The sequence below is a fragment of the Ochlerotatus camptorhynchus genome, unplaced genomic scaffold (assembly GCF_037179485.1).
Source record: "Ochlerotatus camptorhynchus isolate MF236.1 unplaced genomic scaffold, CSIRO-AGI_Acam_v1.1 ptg000017l, whole genome shotgun sequence".
Classification (NCBI taxonomy): domain Eukaryota; kingdom Metazoa; phylum Arthropoda; class Insecta; order Diptera; family Culicidae; genus Ochlerotatus; species Ochlerotatus camptorhynchus.
In genome coordinates, this window is record NW_027040509.1 from 1920944 (window position 1) to 1936539 (window position 15596).

A 15596-nucleotide genomic window follows, 5' to 3' on the forward strand; every position below is an offset into this window, starting at 1 on the left:
TCGTGAGTCATTGTGGGCCATCTATGTCAAGCGCGTCATACTAAAGAGTATAAACAGAGAGAACCCCGCTCAAATTTTTATTCCTTCACATAACACAAGCTCCTGCTTCAGTTAACAAATAAGATTTATTATATAAGGCCACGACCACGACCAAGAAGTCACCTGTGCGTGCAACCCCATAGGGCTGTCCCTTGTAGTTTTATTTTTAATGCTTATAAAACATTCAAACTTTTTAACTATTCAAAACCATGGACATTCGAAGACCGATCGTAGAACATGAACTTTTGATAACATTTTTGATCTTTTTGTTAGTTCGCTTTCTTTCTTAAATGTCACAAGAATTATTTTCTTGCATGAATAAACGTTTCAGAAATGTTCGACCAAAAGTTCTTGTTCTACGAATTTTGTCAATTTTTAGGTGTCCATAGTTTTAGACATCCCAAAAGTTTTAATTTTCCATGAGATTAGGAAGGACATTTTGATATGTTAGGATTTTTAGCATTAAAACAATATATTTGAAATTAGGTGATCACTGACACCAATGATCGTGTTTGTGTTGTAAACTGAAGAAAGATGGCAAATGCATTCTCTCATTTCGTTGAGAATTTCAGCACCGGTCTGCTGACAAATGCTGCATTATGCCTGAACGGAGACAGGACTGTTCCCTGGATGGAGGCTGATGAAGGCAATGAGGGTATTTGTTAGTATTAGTAACCAAAAAGTGGTAAACAATCGGTGATGACGAAAAACTCCCAAAAAAATTATGTAAAAAAGTGGAGTTTGACGTCACTTCACAAACATTATGACATATTTTGCACTACACTAACACTATTTTACGATCATTTCCCCATCTGTTGAAACCTCATTGTGATTAAGGCTTTATTTTCCCGGTGAGTTCCTTCTGATTTGATTGGTTGTTCATAGTTCCTTTTTCGGCGTTTTCCAAGCTGACTGTGATGTTTTGAGTGTGCGTGTGTGTGTTTGCAAAAGCCGACGGGTGCAGTTTGAGGTGAAGTATCATTTCCGCTCTCCCTCCCCCTTTTTTCCCTTGACTTGTTTTCCGTCGATCTTGTATTCCGTGCTGAGGACCAATGCTACCGACGCCAGGGAGGCAGCTCCCACACCTGGACCCTATGGAGACCTATCGTCCCATCAACTCATGAACCGGGGACCAACGGCTTTCCTTCCCTTCCGAAGGAAGGCGTGATCAGAAATGTTATGCCACAGAACATCCCGGCGGTGCCGACTGGGAATGAACACCCAGGCCTGCTGGGGTGAATCTCTTCCCTCCCCTACCAGCAGTGCAATGTTGTGGTGGTTGATCGGATATTAGTGTGGTAGGGAAGGTGGTTGTGAGAGCTGCAGTGGTGTTGTGTGAAGGTGGTGCATAGTCGATAGTTTTAGCCGGCGCCAGTGGTGTAGTGGTAAGCGTGACTGCTTTCTCAACCCAATGGGTCTGGGTTCAATCCCAGCCGAGGTCGGTGGAATTTTTCTGAGGCATATACATTTCTGGTCACGTCTGCCTTCGGAAGGGGGGAAGTAAAGCCGGTTGGTCCCGGACCATGTATGTTTGAATGTGGGCGATATCCTATGGAGGTGTGGAAGCTGCCTTCCTGCACATTCGATTGCCGTCAATGGTGATTGGCACTATATTGCGGAACAGAGACCGACGTTAAATCAAGAGCAAATTTTCATTATGCCGTAAGTAACATTCGATCCGAGAAAAATAAAGTTTTGTTTTGATGACCGAAAAGTTATTCCTATTTCCAATTAAACACATATAATCTCATAGTGATAGCAATGTTTAACATATTCAGCCGGGTTTTAAAGAGATGAACTAGCCTAAGGCTAAAAATCTCTTAAATAAAGAAATAAAAAAAAAAAAAAAAAGCCGGGGTTTAATCATACAAAGGCAAATCGCTAGCTTTCATGCTAAGAAATACTGGTTTTTGAGTCAAAAGTTATTATACGTCGTTTGGTGGCCCCTATTGTTACTTAAGTCAAAGTGTATTTACCAGGATATTCGGGAGAATTATCAATTACGTCTCCTTACGTGCAGCCCATTCATCATTTTAGGACCACCGAAATCATCTTAGTAACAAACAGTTCGATTTATTCACTTTAATAATGAGAAAGCGAAACGACGAAAGTACACTTTTCACGGGTTTCCCAGTGCTGTTACTTAAGGCAAACGGCATCTCCATAGAAATCGGATGACTTAAGTAACATCGAAAACTATTTTGATCGGAAGGTGATTACGTCAAAAAGCAATTCGACTGGTAAATAAATTTAAAAATGGGATGTGATCCTATATTCGGACAGTATATAGTGTAATAGGAGGAGCATCGATTGACACTGATAGCTCGACTTTGTTTACCTTTGTTACATTCGACGTAATGAAAATTTGCTCTTGAAATAAAGGAAAGGGAGGATAGTGTTTCATGTGTGAGTTATCTCTAGATAGAGCTGGAATTAGGGCGTAACAGCTTTTGTAAACAATGACTTCTTTCGAGGATTTCTCGAAAGTCATGGCTCTCCGTGACAAATCTACATCACCATCGAGTAGGGGAAGACTTCCCCTACTCGATGGATATGTTGGTTTGTGTAGGCGTGCCTTGAATTCCTAGAAATCGATAAGAGAAGTCATTGTTTACAAAGGCTGAAACGCCCTACTTCCAGCTAGATCTACTTGCATGGTTCATTCTCTCAACTGATTGGAATTCACTTTACCTCGACATAGCCTGCTTCGCAGCTGTGGGAGGCTTCTCTTTTTTACTTCTCTACATGTTCACCTCCACCCAACTCTTCGTTCACTAGATAGTGGCGCTGCTTGGCCCGAATGAAAATAATAATAATATGATAATATTGTCTCACGGTGTTGGCTTGGTCTGTGCGCCTCGTGCTTTATCGGATGTTTAACTGAACTGCTCCACTATAGGTCTTTGAAACCCGCCATCTTGGGGAGGGACTTGATGATGCGAATTTCAGGGTTTTGCGTGGCGGGGTGTTGCCGGAGGTTTTGAAATGCTTATGGTTTTCAGATGGAGTACTTTAAATAAATTTGAGTATTACTGTCAGGCAGGAAGGGTCGAAATCAATCTATTTGGACCACTATCATCAAATATTTTGAAAAGCTTCGAATATTTTATATAGTACATACGTGAATTGAGTGGCCCTTGACTTTTCTTCCCCGGTTGATTAATTGAGAGATTGGAAGATTTTGTTTTTGGGAAACAGGGGCGTTTTAGAATTGCTACGCCTTACCGTGCAGAGTTTTGAGGTCTGCATCATCAATCACACATCAATACTAAGTGTCCTGTTTTTCGTGGGGGTCACATTAGGAACCTTAAATACTTTTGCATTGATTTGGGTTTGATAGCTTAATATGAGGCAAATGTTTGTTTTATGGTATCATAAGATAACACTCGAGCCCCAATTATGCCCTAATTTTACTGTGGAATTGAATGAGAAGGCCTAATTAAATTCCCATTGGGGTCGATCTCGGCGTAGTGGTTAACATCGATACCTCTCACGCCAAAGTCACGAGTTCAACTCTCACCCCCGGACAAGTCACGAATGACCCTAGAGTGTTAAAGTGACCATAATAAAAAAAAAAAAAATCCCATTGAAATTGCTTTATATCTTCCGATTATTTTCGTATTTTACTCCGAATGACGTGGTTTATGTTTTTGCAAGAGAAGTAACAATTCAAGTTGAACTATAAGAACAGATGCTGATTATTGGTTGATTTCAGGTGTACAAACTGATTAACACCAGGTTGAATATATAGTGGATTAGTGGTGCATAAAACGAATTGTATCTCCATAATTCAACTTCATTAAATTAGCTGAACTAAAGACTGAACAAGGGGGCACATTGCACATCTCGAAATGAAAGACATTTTGTACGAACGCTTGTATGAACAAAATTATCGTTTCGAGATGCGCAACGCGACCCAAGATTTACTAAAGCTTAACACCACTCCATAAATCAGCAATGGGCTACAAATATGGTGATAGCCTAATAGAAGAATCTGAATCTATTGCATAATATCGTTAAATGTCGCAAGTGTCACGCGTAGCATTTCCGGAAATTTAGTTCTTCTAATCACTGCCTACATTCTAATTCCAAGCAGCACCAGCAGTAGAGACAAGAAAGAGGACCATTTCAGGAATATCCAAGGTAGAAGTGGACGGAGACGATGTAGGAAGTGTCAATTTGAATTCCTGTGTTTCGACTGTTCACCACTTTATGTACACTCACTGCACTGAATTTTCAGACCGCATTTTAAAAATTTACTCCAATTATGGCATTAAAATAGCAGTTGTGGTCTTCCATGTCATTTTTGTAACTAAACTAGAAGGCTGAACATGGGTTGAAAAAGACTGTTATGTAATGCCTTAAGCATTTGGCTGATTAAAATCACTAAATTTAGATATTTAGAAGCTGAACAAAAGTTAACGTGGTCTATATACAACAATTTTTTTTATACTAAGGCTGAATTAAAATCGTTGAATGAAGACTTCTTATGTATGAAATTTTTACCTGGAAGGTGTGTGCGTTTGTTTATGTGTATTGAATTACATTTCATATATCCAAACAAAGCATCGAATCGATCATCGATCACTTAGCAACCGGAAGCACGATGGTGTCATCTGATGTTGACATTTGTGCTGCACAACTTCTGCATGCGATGAGTTCACCATGACGACGACAAGCACCGGTGCAACCACTGAAAGTGAAATCTTAATCATTTATCGTTGTTGACAGGAATAGAAAGGTTGTACTGGTGGTGCCATGTTGATTGGATTGGCAAACATACTTTTGCATATTAATTTATTTGATAAGGCTCAATCGAATTAACTTTACAGAGCCGAGGATTCTTGGTCACTATACAATACATCTTAAAACTATAGTCAAAAGGTACAACACAATTAACACTTTATCTTCCGCTATCCAATAACCCTCCTCCACCAGAACGGGAGACGCTTCCAATGGTTTTGGTTGGATACATTTTTGAAGTCCAAAATTTTTTAAATGTTTTGATTGTCGCAGAATTTCGAATTTTGAACACTACAGGGCAAGTGGGTAATAGGACCAAATGTTATACAGCGATACCATTAACACAGAAATTCTTATAATAAGAAAAAAATACAACTCTTCTGAAATCCTATTCCGTACACTACTTTTGATATCCCGGAAAAAAGATTTTATTTTAATCACAAGAGACAATTTTCAAGATGTTGAGGCTACACCAGTTTTTACCCTTTTCTAATTTCAGACTTTAAATTTCTAAAATGAAAATAATAAAACAGCAGATAACAAAAAACTTATGACTCTTGGCGTAAAATTAAACTAGGGATTTAAGCACTTGACACTTAACTATTGAAGAAATGTATAGATAATTTTGATCAGAATGCCAAATGAGTTTTGATGAGAAATTTAGTCCTCTGCAATAATCTCTCTTTAATAGAGAGTTTCCAAGAATAATACTATAAGAATTCAGAAGACAATCCCAAAAACATGTGAAAATAAGTTGCAGGTTATTTTTAAAAGCATTTCTGGAAACTGTAGGGAATTTTATGGGTGAATCCCAGGGTACATAGTTCAGAAGAGATTTTTTTTTAAATATTATGAGTAGAAGTCCAGAGAATTCTAAAGCAACTCTGAAGGGTTTTTAGGTAGCATTCTAAAGGAATTCAGGAGGCGAATTCAAAGTGAATGAACACTATTATCAAAATAATTATGATATAGAATCAATTCAGACACTACTTCTTTTGATCACTTAGGGCCTACACAATCTTTTAAATGTTAATCAATAATTGAATTAATAAAAAAGAATTCAAAAGATAAATCCCATGCGATATCGAAAGTAATTCCAAGAGCTCCAATGCTGAACAACACATAACTGAAAAAAAACGTAGCCGAATTTCAAACTGAAAATAGTTTTAAGGAAATTGCTAGGGGAATTAATAAGGATTTTGGAATAATTTAAAGAGATTTCCGAAAGAGTTTCAAAGAGAGATTTCATAGTGAATTAAGACATTTCCTAAAAATTATGAGCATCATTCTAGAAGATTTTGATATAGGTCATCATTTGGAGATTGCAAAAGTTAACAAAAAATTACGTTTTCAAGGTTAAGAAATAACTTAAGATTCTTACTTTCATCATTTGAAAACATTATCACCACCTTGGGTTTGAAAATTTATCAAAACTCTAGGGTATTGCTATTTTTTAGAACTATCCTCAAATTTTGATATCCTGAGCTAAGGAAAAGTTAAAAGTATCGAGCTCCATGAATTATTCAAAATTCTAAATAAAATATTCAAGATAACGGACTTAAATTTAATTTAAAAATATGTATCTTACATATTTACGTATTTAAATTTCCAATACCTAATTGCATGTAAAACATGTATTTTAGGTTCAAATCAAATTCCCGGTTTTTCTCGATTGTGAACGATTCCCTGTAATTCCCGGTTTTTTCAGCTCAGTGGCCCTGTATTACTTATAATAAAAAAAAAAACTAGTTGCAGCTAAAGCAGTTCCCAACAACCTACGAGTTCCAACGGGACGTTACAAGTAATCAGTTCAACAGAATAATTTAATTTTGAAAAATGTATTGTTTTTTATACATCATACGATAGAGCTTCGTTTTCTGAGCACAGCGATATTTTTTTCGAACCCACACACTTTCATCTCGATTTTTAAATTAAGATTTAAAGCATAATAACAACTTCGCACTGACACTAAACTAACAAAATGACAGCTCGCTCCCATACAAAGTGACATCGAGGGGCGCTAATAAGGTGATTTTTGCAAATGTTTAAAATAGTTCCAGTGTACCCAAATTGATAAAATTTTGGGTTTGGGTTCCATTTTTAATGCAGATTACGAATATGTATTTACCTCAATACCCTTAAAGAACCCAATTGAGTCCCCAGGAAATTCAAATGAGATTTTATGGAAATGGTTGGTCTCAATCGCGCGTGATCTACCCGTGAAAAAAAAAGAACGATAGAGGTACAATGAACTGTATTGTAACCATACAATAGAATTTGTTGTGCTTATAATAAATTGTATTGTTAACAACGATCAAATAACCATAGAATGTGTTGTTATTAAAATAAAATCTATGGTAAATGAGGTAAATCTACAATAGAACAAGGGGGTTCTTATGTATCTCAACCATAAAAAAATCACATTTTCCCAAACAAACTTCCCGGAAAAAAATTACAACAAATTACGACCGACGTGACAATTTCCAAACACTTTCCAATCACAACTAAATTACTTTCAGTTGTGTTACGACAAAACAAAATAATTATTTTAACTTAAACCGGATAATACCCGGAAAAAAATATCCGTACGATTACCATAAAATAATATAAAATCATTACAAAATCTATCGCCTACATTCGATTTTATTGTATGTAAATCAAACAAGTAAATTTGGAATATTGTTATTAAAAGAGATCGACAATATGTCCCATATAGTATAAATTTTCAACAATAGAAAAACAATAAAATAAATGGTAAATGGCTCAAGTTTGTTCGGGAAAAAATGATTTTTTGTATGGTAAAGATTCATTTCAACCTCCTTTTTTCTTTGTAGATTTCCCCATTTACCATAGATTCTATTTTAATAACAACACATTTTATGGTTATTTTATCGTTGTTAACAAAACAATTTATTCTAAGTACATTAAGTTCATTTTATTGTACCACAATCGTTCTTTTTTTACGGGTTGAGCCATTTACCATTCATTTTATTGTTTTTCTATTGTTGAAAATTCACACTTTATGGGACGTATTGTAGATCTATTGTAATAATAATTTTTGTATATTACTTGTTTGATATACATGCAACAAGATCGATTGTTGGCAATAGATTTAGTTTTGATTTATATTATTTTAAGGTAATTGTATGGATATTTTTTTTCGGGTATTATCCGGTTTAAGTTATAATAATTATTTTGTTTTATCGTATCACAATTGAAAGTAATTTCGTTGTGATTGGAAAGTGTTTGGAAATTGTCACGTCGGTCGTAGCTTGTTGTGAAGTAAGGGGCACGGTTGTATGAAAAATGCACAAGATTTATGGGTTCTGTTCTCATGTGTTAAGACCAAATCGAGTGAATAAACGTCAAGTAAAAGTAGAATTTAATGGTGGCATTTTTGGTTTTCGGGTTTAAAAGATCGTTGAGCGCACATCCGCATTTTGCAAATCGTTGTACTTGTTAATATTTACATGGTACATGAGTACATGGTAATAACAACAACTAGATCTCAAGTGATGTGCCGTAATATAAGGAGCTTGGTAGCCTAGAGGCAAACGCTTTTGCTTACTGAGCAAAATACCGTGGGTTCGAAGCCAACCTCCTTCACGCTATTGAATCGGTGGGACATCAATTCAGCATATCGTCTACTAAAACGAATCCTGCAGCAATCCAAACCATTTTATCCATCATCCCAGTGATTTATCGTGGAAGTGCAGAGGTGTTCTCGGCTTTCATTCAAGCGAATATTACGTCAACATATTCCTGCCCTTTCCTTTCTTGACCAGCATTCGAACGTGGCTGGTGCTGGTATTGTCAAATTTTAGATCACCTGTTTTTATACATTGAGGGTGACTGTTAGTCACAAGCATCGTCTAGTGGTTTTCTGTGTAGTTACAGCTGATCTGGCAATAGTACAGTAGCTAAAATATTCTTTTGTATATTTTTCCTAGAAAAAACACTATTGTTATCTGCAACTTTGTCACAGACGTAATTTCGATCAGAAGTGCCGATTCCGTGCTACAATTGGTCAAAATGGTTGAATTTTAGTAAAAATGTAAATCATTGCCCATAACACACAATTACGCAAAGTTTCATGCAAATCGGAGAAGGTCGAGTTTTCCTATTTGTCATTTGGCGTGGAACTGCTCTGGAGTTCTGTATAGGTTTCTTGTCCCAGAGCTTTTATATAAATTAATAACTCCTTGAGGCAGTTCTACACACTTAGAAAAAAAAACATGTAAATTTAAGTGCTCTGAGACTGACATATACGAGCGTCAATTTTGACATAAACTTGAGTCATAATAGACGCGAAATGCATCACAATCAAACATCCTTTTTGTCGAGTAACGAACTTTTCAGTCTCGGAGCACTTATTTTTACATTACATGTTTGTTTACGTCTCATCCTTTATGTCAAAGATGGATTCCGTCAAGTGTAAAATAAAGAATTCTTAAGTGTGTAGTTTCTGATATTTTAACGAGTTGAGCTTTGCAATTTTTGCAACGATTTAAAAAACGATAACGTAACTCTGTGTACAGAAAATTCGATTTTTATTTTGAATTCATGTTCTCTATAGTATTCTCTTACAGTTAAACGTAGAAAATCCAATATCCGATCAGTCGTAGGTCAAGGAATAGATTTTTGATCTCGCGCTACTCATTAGCTTCACCACAGATGCCTCTCCAACAATTTTGGATACTTTTTCCCAGTCTTTCGCAAACTTTGTAACGGAATCTACTGCCTTCACCACTGCTGCAAAATTTTCGACAATACATGGCAATATTCAAACTTCTCCTTTGGTCACTCATTTGAGCTAACAGTCATGGTCAAGGCAAACCATGTCAATTGTCAGTGGCAATGCTGTCAGTGGCGAACATGGGCAGATTTTTTTATTAGCTTAATTTGAAACGAAATTAAATTACTTTAGCAAAACAATTGCATGGAGCCGTTAAGGTGTACAAGCACCTACGTCCTTGGATAACAATAATGTGACACAGAATGCATGAAATTAAACTTTTAGCTACCAGGTGAATCTTTGTCATTGATGAAAAAATGAATGAGATTTTGACAAAGGTTTTTTTAGGATCAAGTCTATCAGTGACTACGTGAATAACAATGTTGTCAGTATCGCGCGAAAGTCTGTCAATGACAATGACAAATCTCAGCACTGGCCTTTACATGGTTCCGCAAATATGCTTTGGTCAGGGCTCAAAAAGTTTCGATTGGCCTGGCCTGGGGGCAGTTTGGCGGATTCATCTTCTTGGGTACGAATTGGACCTTTTTAGCTTTATACCAGGCTACCAGGAATAATGAACCGACACCAAATCCGGCCAAAAACAGTACTGAGGCGTCGTGTTTGCGGATCATGGGTAACAGACGCAAATACTCACGCACGTATCATCGGTTGGCATTGTCTCCGTTGTCACAAACGATTTGGAAAGCATACCACACTCATAAATGGCTTGTCAAACCATCGCCTTTTTACCAAATTTTTCGATAAAATCGACTTTTCCGCGTCGTCAACACTTCGGCCATCACGAAAGGGTGTAGTACTGAGCACCAGGAAGAGTTTCGTAATCAAATTTAACGTCCATAATCACGCACACCGATTTCCGCACATCAATTGGTCGTATAACTTCCGAGCCCTCGGTTTGACGGATGCGGCTTGTTTTTCACTCCGCTTTGGCTTCTTCTGCTTCTTATACGTCTTTAGATCCCCATCTTGCCTTGACCCGCTGGACGTTACTCTACGATGATCTTTTTAGCCACGTCTAGAACTGAAGCACTTTTCTTACGAGCAAAACCTTGCACGATTTTCCGGTGCAGATTTTGGACAATAGGTTTTGGTTTACGTCCAGATTTGTACTTGTCCTGGAAAATTTATTCATCACCATACCTCTGAATCGCGTTTCGAACGGCTCCGATGCTTACACCTTCCAATTTCGCTAATTGATTCAGAGAAATGTTGGGAATAGTACATCATTTGTGCACAATCTGCTTGCACTTTTCCGGAGAAATGCTTCGCATTGTCACGGAAATGTAAAGAACCGACACTTGCGATACACGAAGCTGTTGGTCGAAATGTAAACAATGATTCAGCGAGATAATCAGCTGTTTAAACATTCTGGGACACCTATAATCACCCTACAGTTTCATGGAAACTATGACAAACACCAATCTGAAATAAACCGACGGATGGAAGCCCAATTGAAGGATGTGAATCCAAACATGTCTCTTCAACCGATTTGAAATATTGATCCGAAACATCTTTTCCTCGCAGATGAGCTTCGCCTCTATAAAAAAAAAACCCTTGAGACAATCAATTCATTATTCATTCCACCGCCAAGAACAACCGCTTTTGCTTTGCCATCATCACACTCTACAACGCTTGACAGCCAAAGCAGCTCCCCCATCGGCGTGGATATTTTGTGTTTTCGACTTGTATCACTGATCATTTCCTGGGTCTAATGTCAGTCAAGGCAATTATTGCGTATACTATATTGCAAGACATACACAAAAATCATGAAGCGCTTAATTTTGGGTTTGCTTAGGGATTAAAGTTCAGCCACGCGAATTATTCTTTGTCTTTCGATTATTGTGTTTTTTTTTTTGTTTTGATTTGGTGGACGTCATTCTTTCTGGTTTCAACCTCCAGACTGTTCCGGGTTGACTTTGAGAACGAGTTTTGCTCTTGAACATTGGCAGACTGGGGAATCACGTTTTGAAAATCTTTCTCCAATCTCACTGTACCGCTAATGAAGGATTTTGTCAGGGGGAAAAAAACTGGTTCTTGGATGACTCTTGAATATATATGGGAATTCAGCTGGATCGTACTGTTTACGGGTTCATATGGTGCGTGGAAAATAAAGTGGCCCAAAAGAATCAAAGTCTATCACCCCTATTCTGTATTTCGTTTCGAACGAAATTCTCATACAAAAAAATATTTTTTTGTATGAGAATTTCGTTCGAAACGAAATACAGAATAGGGGTGTATATCTTCTGCGGGTCAACATCCGGATTTGTGTCTTTAGCTTCATTCTTTCGATCATAGTTCTTTTTAACTAGTTGATTTAAATCTGATTTGTTTAAATAATGAGCAACAACTGCATGTAATTTTGACGATTTTTCAGCATTTAACGATTCATTTGCTGCGAAATTGTTCGGTTCGGAGAACAGCTTGCATGCAAGTTGCAGCATCGACTTTAATCATTGTACGCCTGACAAAATTGAGCAACCCTGGCTGAATGACATCTAAACAAACATTGAGATTTTCATATTCATGAATTTCTTCTTAAAAACACTGCAGAATATAATGGACATATGAAATAATGTTGTTTTCACTCATATAGGGATTGCTGACGTTTTTCGTACGCCTTATGACGTTTCACGTATACGTATACGCAAAATGTTTTTATAAAGAAAAAAAAAAATCATAGCGAAAAATTATCCCGATGAAAACAAATCACTGACACAATCACACTTTAGCAATCTCTATGGGGCCTTCAGAGTGCTTTTAAGCCAATTTGAGTTGTTTGCTTACATGTTATTGAGCGAGGGTAGCAAAATTTCACCAGCAAAGTGAATCGTTAAATGCTGAAATATCGTCAAAACTACAAGTTTCGCAGCCATGGGGTATTGGAACGAAAGTTGTATTTCACTACCCCTTAGGGAACATACATAAATAACGTAGCATTTGAGGGGGGAGGTGGGGGTTTCAGAATTTGTGACCGGCCATGTATTGGATATAGCCAAATACGCTACGAGGGGGGGAGGAGGGGTCTCAAATTGATCAAAACTATGCTACGTCATTTATGGATGCTCCCTTAAGCCCAAGTAAGGGTAGTTTTGTTGTAAAAAATATTTTGTATGGTTTTGGCGCCGAATATGTTTTGATATTTTGGTGCAAGATGGGAAACTTTATTTTTTATATTTTTTCGTGCATTCTAAGCATCTACTTTTACTAGAGAAATCATTCTATATACCTTACCTATGTAAAATATGTTCTAAGTAGTTATATTGAGTGACTTATGAGCGATCAAAGAGAAGAATTAGTTAATTTAAGCCATTTTTCTTGTGTTGAGCTGATGGGCTGACTTTCTGCCCAGAGGCTACTAAGGTAATTATGAATTGAAAGCAACAATTTGAGAATATTTCTGAAAAACGGGACCTGGTGCTTTTGCTTTAAAGTTTATAGCGAGTTTTTGACTGAAATGAATGTTCACTAGGCATTCATTTCAGTCAAAAACTCGCTATAAACTTTAAAGCAAAAGCACCAGTTCTAAATTTTTGTTTTAGGCAATCTTTCTAATACGGTGAATTAGCTACCTTTATTTTGTTGAAATATACTATCGAAATGCTTACACACATGAAAGTTTGTTAGGGCTTGGTCCCAATCTGAATATATTTCCGCGGGTGCATTATTTTTCATCTTCTTCCTGGACAATCCGATCGGCTGCAGTAAATAAATTTGGAAATGTTATACGCATCTTATTCGGGAGAATGCAGCAAATGATTGAATTTCTCGCCGGAAGTTCTTTGTACTTCTCCTAGGAAGTTCTCATCGGAGATTCTGTGAGTTTCTCTTCGGAAGTTCTCTGACTGTGAATCGAAAGTCTTGCGAAGTTTTCTTCGAAAGTTCTCTGAATTTTTCGTCGGATCTTCTCAGAACTTCTCGTCGAAACTCCTCTTCAAATGTTCGCTGAATTTCTCCTCGGAAGATCTTTGAACTTCTCGCTGAATGTTCTCTGATCTTCTCTTAGGATGTGCTCTAAACATGTCCTTCACAGTCCTCAGAACTTCACCTCAGAAGTCCTCTGGACTTCTTGTCGGAAGTTATGTGAATTTCTTTTCGGAAGTTATGCGAACTTCTCCTCGGAAGTTCCTTGAACTTTTTGTTTGCATGTTCTCTGAAATTCTTCTCGGACGTACTAGGAATATCTGAACGTCTTGTTTGAAGTTCTCTAAACTTCTCGTCGGTTGCTCTCTGAACTTCTCTTCAGAACTTCAGAGAACTTAAATGAAGTTCTGTGAACTTCTCGGAACTTCTCTTTGAAAAATCTCTGAAATTCTTCTCGGAATTTCTCTGGATTTCTCATCGGAGATTCTGTGAGTTTCTCTTCGAAAGTTCTCTAACTTCGAATCGAAAGTCTTGTGAAGTTTTCATCGAAAGCTCTCTTGATTTTTCGTCGAATGTTCTCAGAACTTCTCGAGGAATTTATCTTCAAATGTTCGCTGAAATTCTCCTCGGAAACTTTGAACTTCTCCTCGGAAGATCTTTGAACTTCTCGCTGAAAGTTCTCTGATCTTCTCCTCGGATGTTCTCGAAACATCTCCTTCACAGTTCTCTGAACTTTTCCTCAGAAGTCATCTGGATTTCTGGTCAGAAGTTACGTGAACTTCTCATCGGAAATTTTGTGAACTTCTTTTTGGAAGTTTTGTGAACTTCTCCTCGGAAGTTCTTTGAACTTTTTGTTTGCATGTTCTCTGAACTTCTTCTCGGACGTACTATGAACATTTTCTGAACATCTGAACGTCTTGTTGGAAGTTCTCTAAACTTCTCGTCGGTTGATCTCTGAACTTTTCTTCACAACTTCAGAGAACTTTAATGAAGTTCTGTCAACTTTTCGGAATTTCTCTTTGAAACATCTCTGAAATTCTCCTCGGAATTTCTCTGGATTTTGCATCGGAGATTCTGTGAGTTTCTCTTTGGAAGTTCTCTGACTTCGAATCGAAAGTCTTGTGAAGTTTTCATCGAAAGTTCTCTGAATTTTTAGTAGGATGTTCTCAGAACTTCTCGTCGGAACTTCTCTTCAAATGTTCACTGAATTTCTCCTCGGAAGATCTTTGAGCTTCTCGCTGAAAGTTCTCTGATCTTTCCTCGGATGTTCTCTAACAATCTCCTTCACACTTATCTGAACTTCTCCTCAGAAGTCCTCTGGACTTCTTGTCGGAAGTTATGTGAACTACTTTTCGGAAGTTTTGTGAACGTCTACTCGGAAGTTCTTTGAACTTTTTGTTTGCATGTTCTCTGAACTCCATGGACGTACTATGAACATCTTCTGAACATCTGAACGTCTTGTAACTCCCAACTCCCAACTTCTCTTCAGAACTTCAGAGAACTTAAATGAAGTTCTGTGAACTTCTCGAATCTTCTCTTTGAAAAATATCTGAGCTTCTTCTTGGAGGTTCTCTGAGCTTCTAGACGGAAGTTCTCTGAGCTTCTCGTCGTAAAATCTGTTAACTTCTCGTAAGGGGCTGTTCATAAGCTACGTAGAAAGTTTAGGGGGGGAGGGGTTGGCAATTATCCACGGCCCATACAAATTAAAAAAAAAAATTATGGACGGCTGTCTACACAGAGGAGGGGCAAGAATTCCAAAAACTGATGAACAGCCCCTAAGAAGATTTCTGAACCTCTTGCAGGAAATTCTCTTAACTTCTTGTCGAAAGATCTCTGAACATTTCATTGAACAACAGTGTACATTGATTGTAAACTTCTGGGAAGTTCTGTGCACCTTAAGGATTTTTTTAAAAGTACCCTGAACTTCAGGGAAGATCTGTAAACTTTTCGTCAGAAGTTCTGTGAACATTTTAAGGGAAATTATGCGTTCTGTGAACTTTTTACTTGACTGTGAGCTTCTGTGAACTTTCCTTTATGTTCAGAGAATTTCACCTGAAGATCCGAAAATTTCGCCAGAACTTCAGAGAATTTCACCTGAAGCTCCGAGAATTTCACCAGTACTTTAGAGAACTTCCTTTTAAGATCAGAGAACTTCCCTTAAAGTATTCAATTCATTCATAAATTGCATAGTGACTCT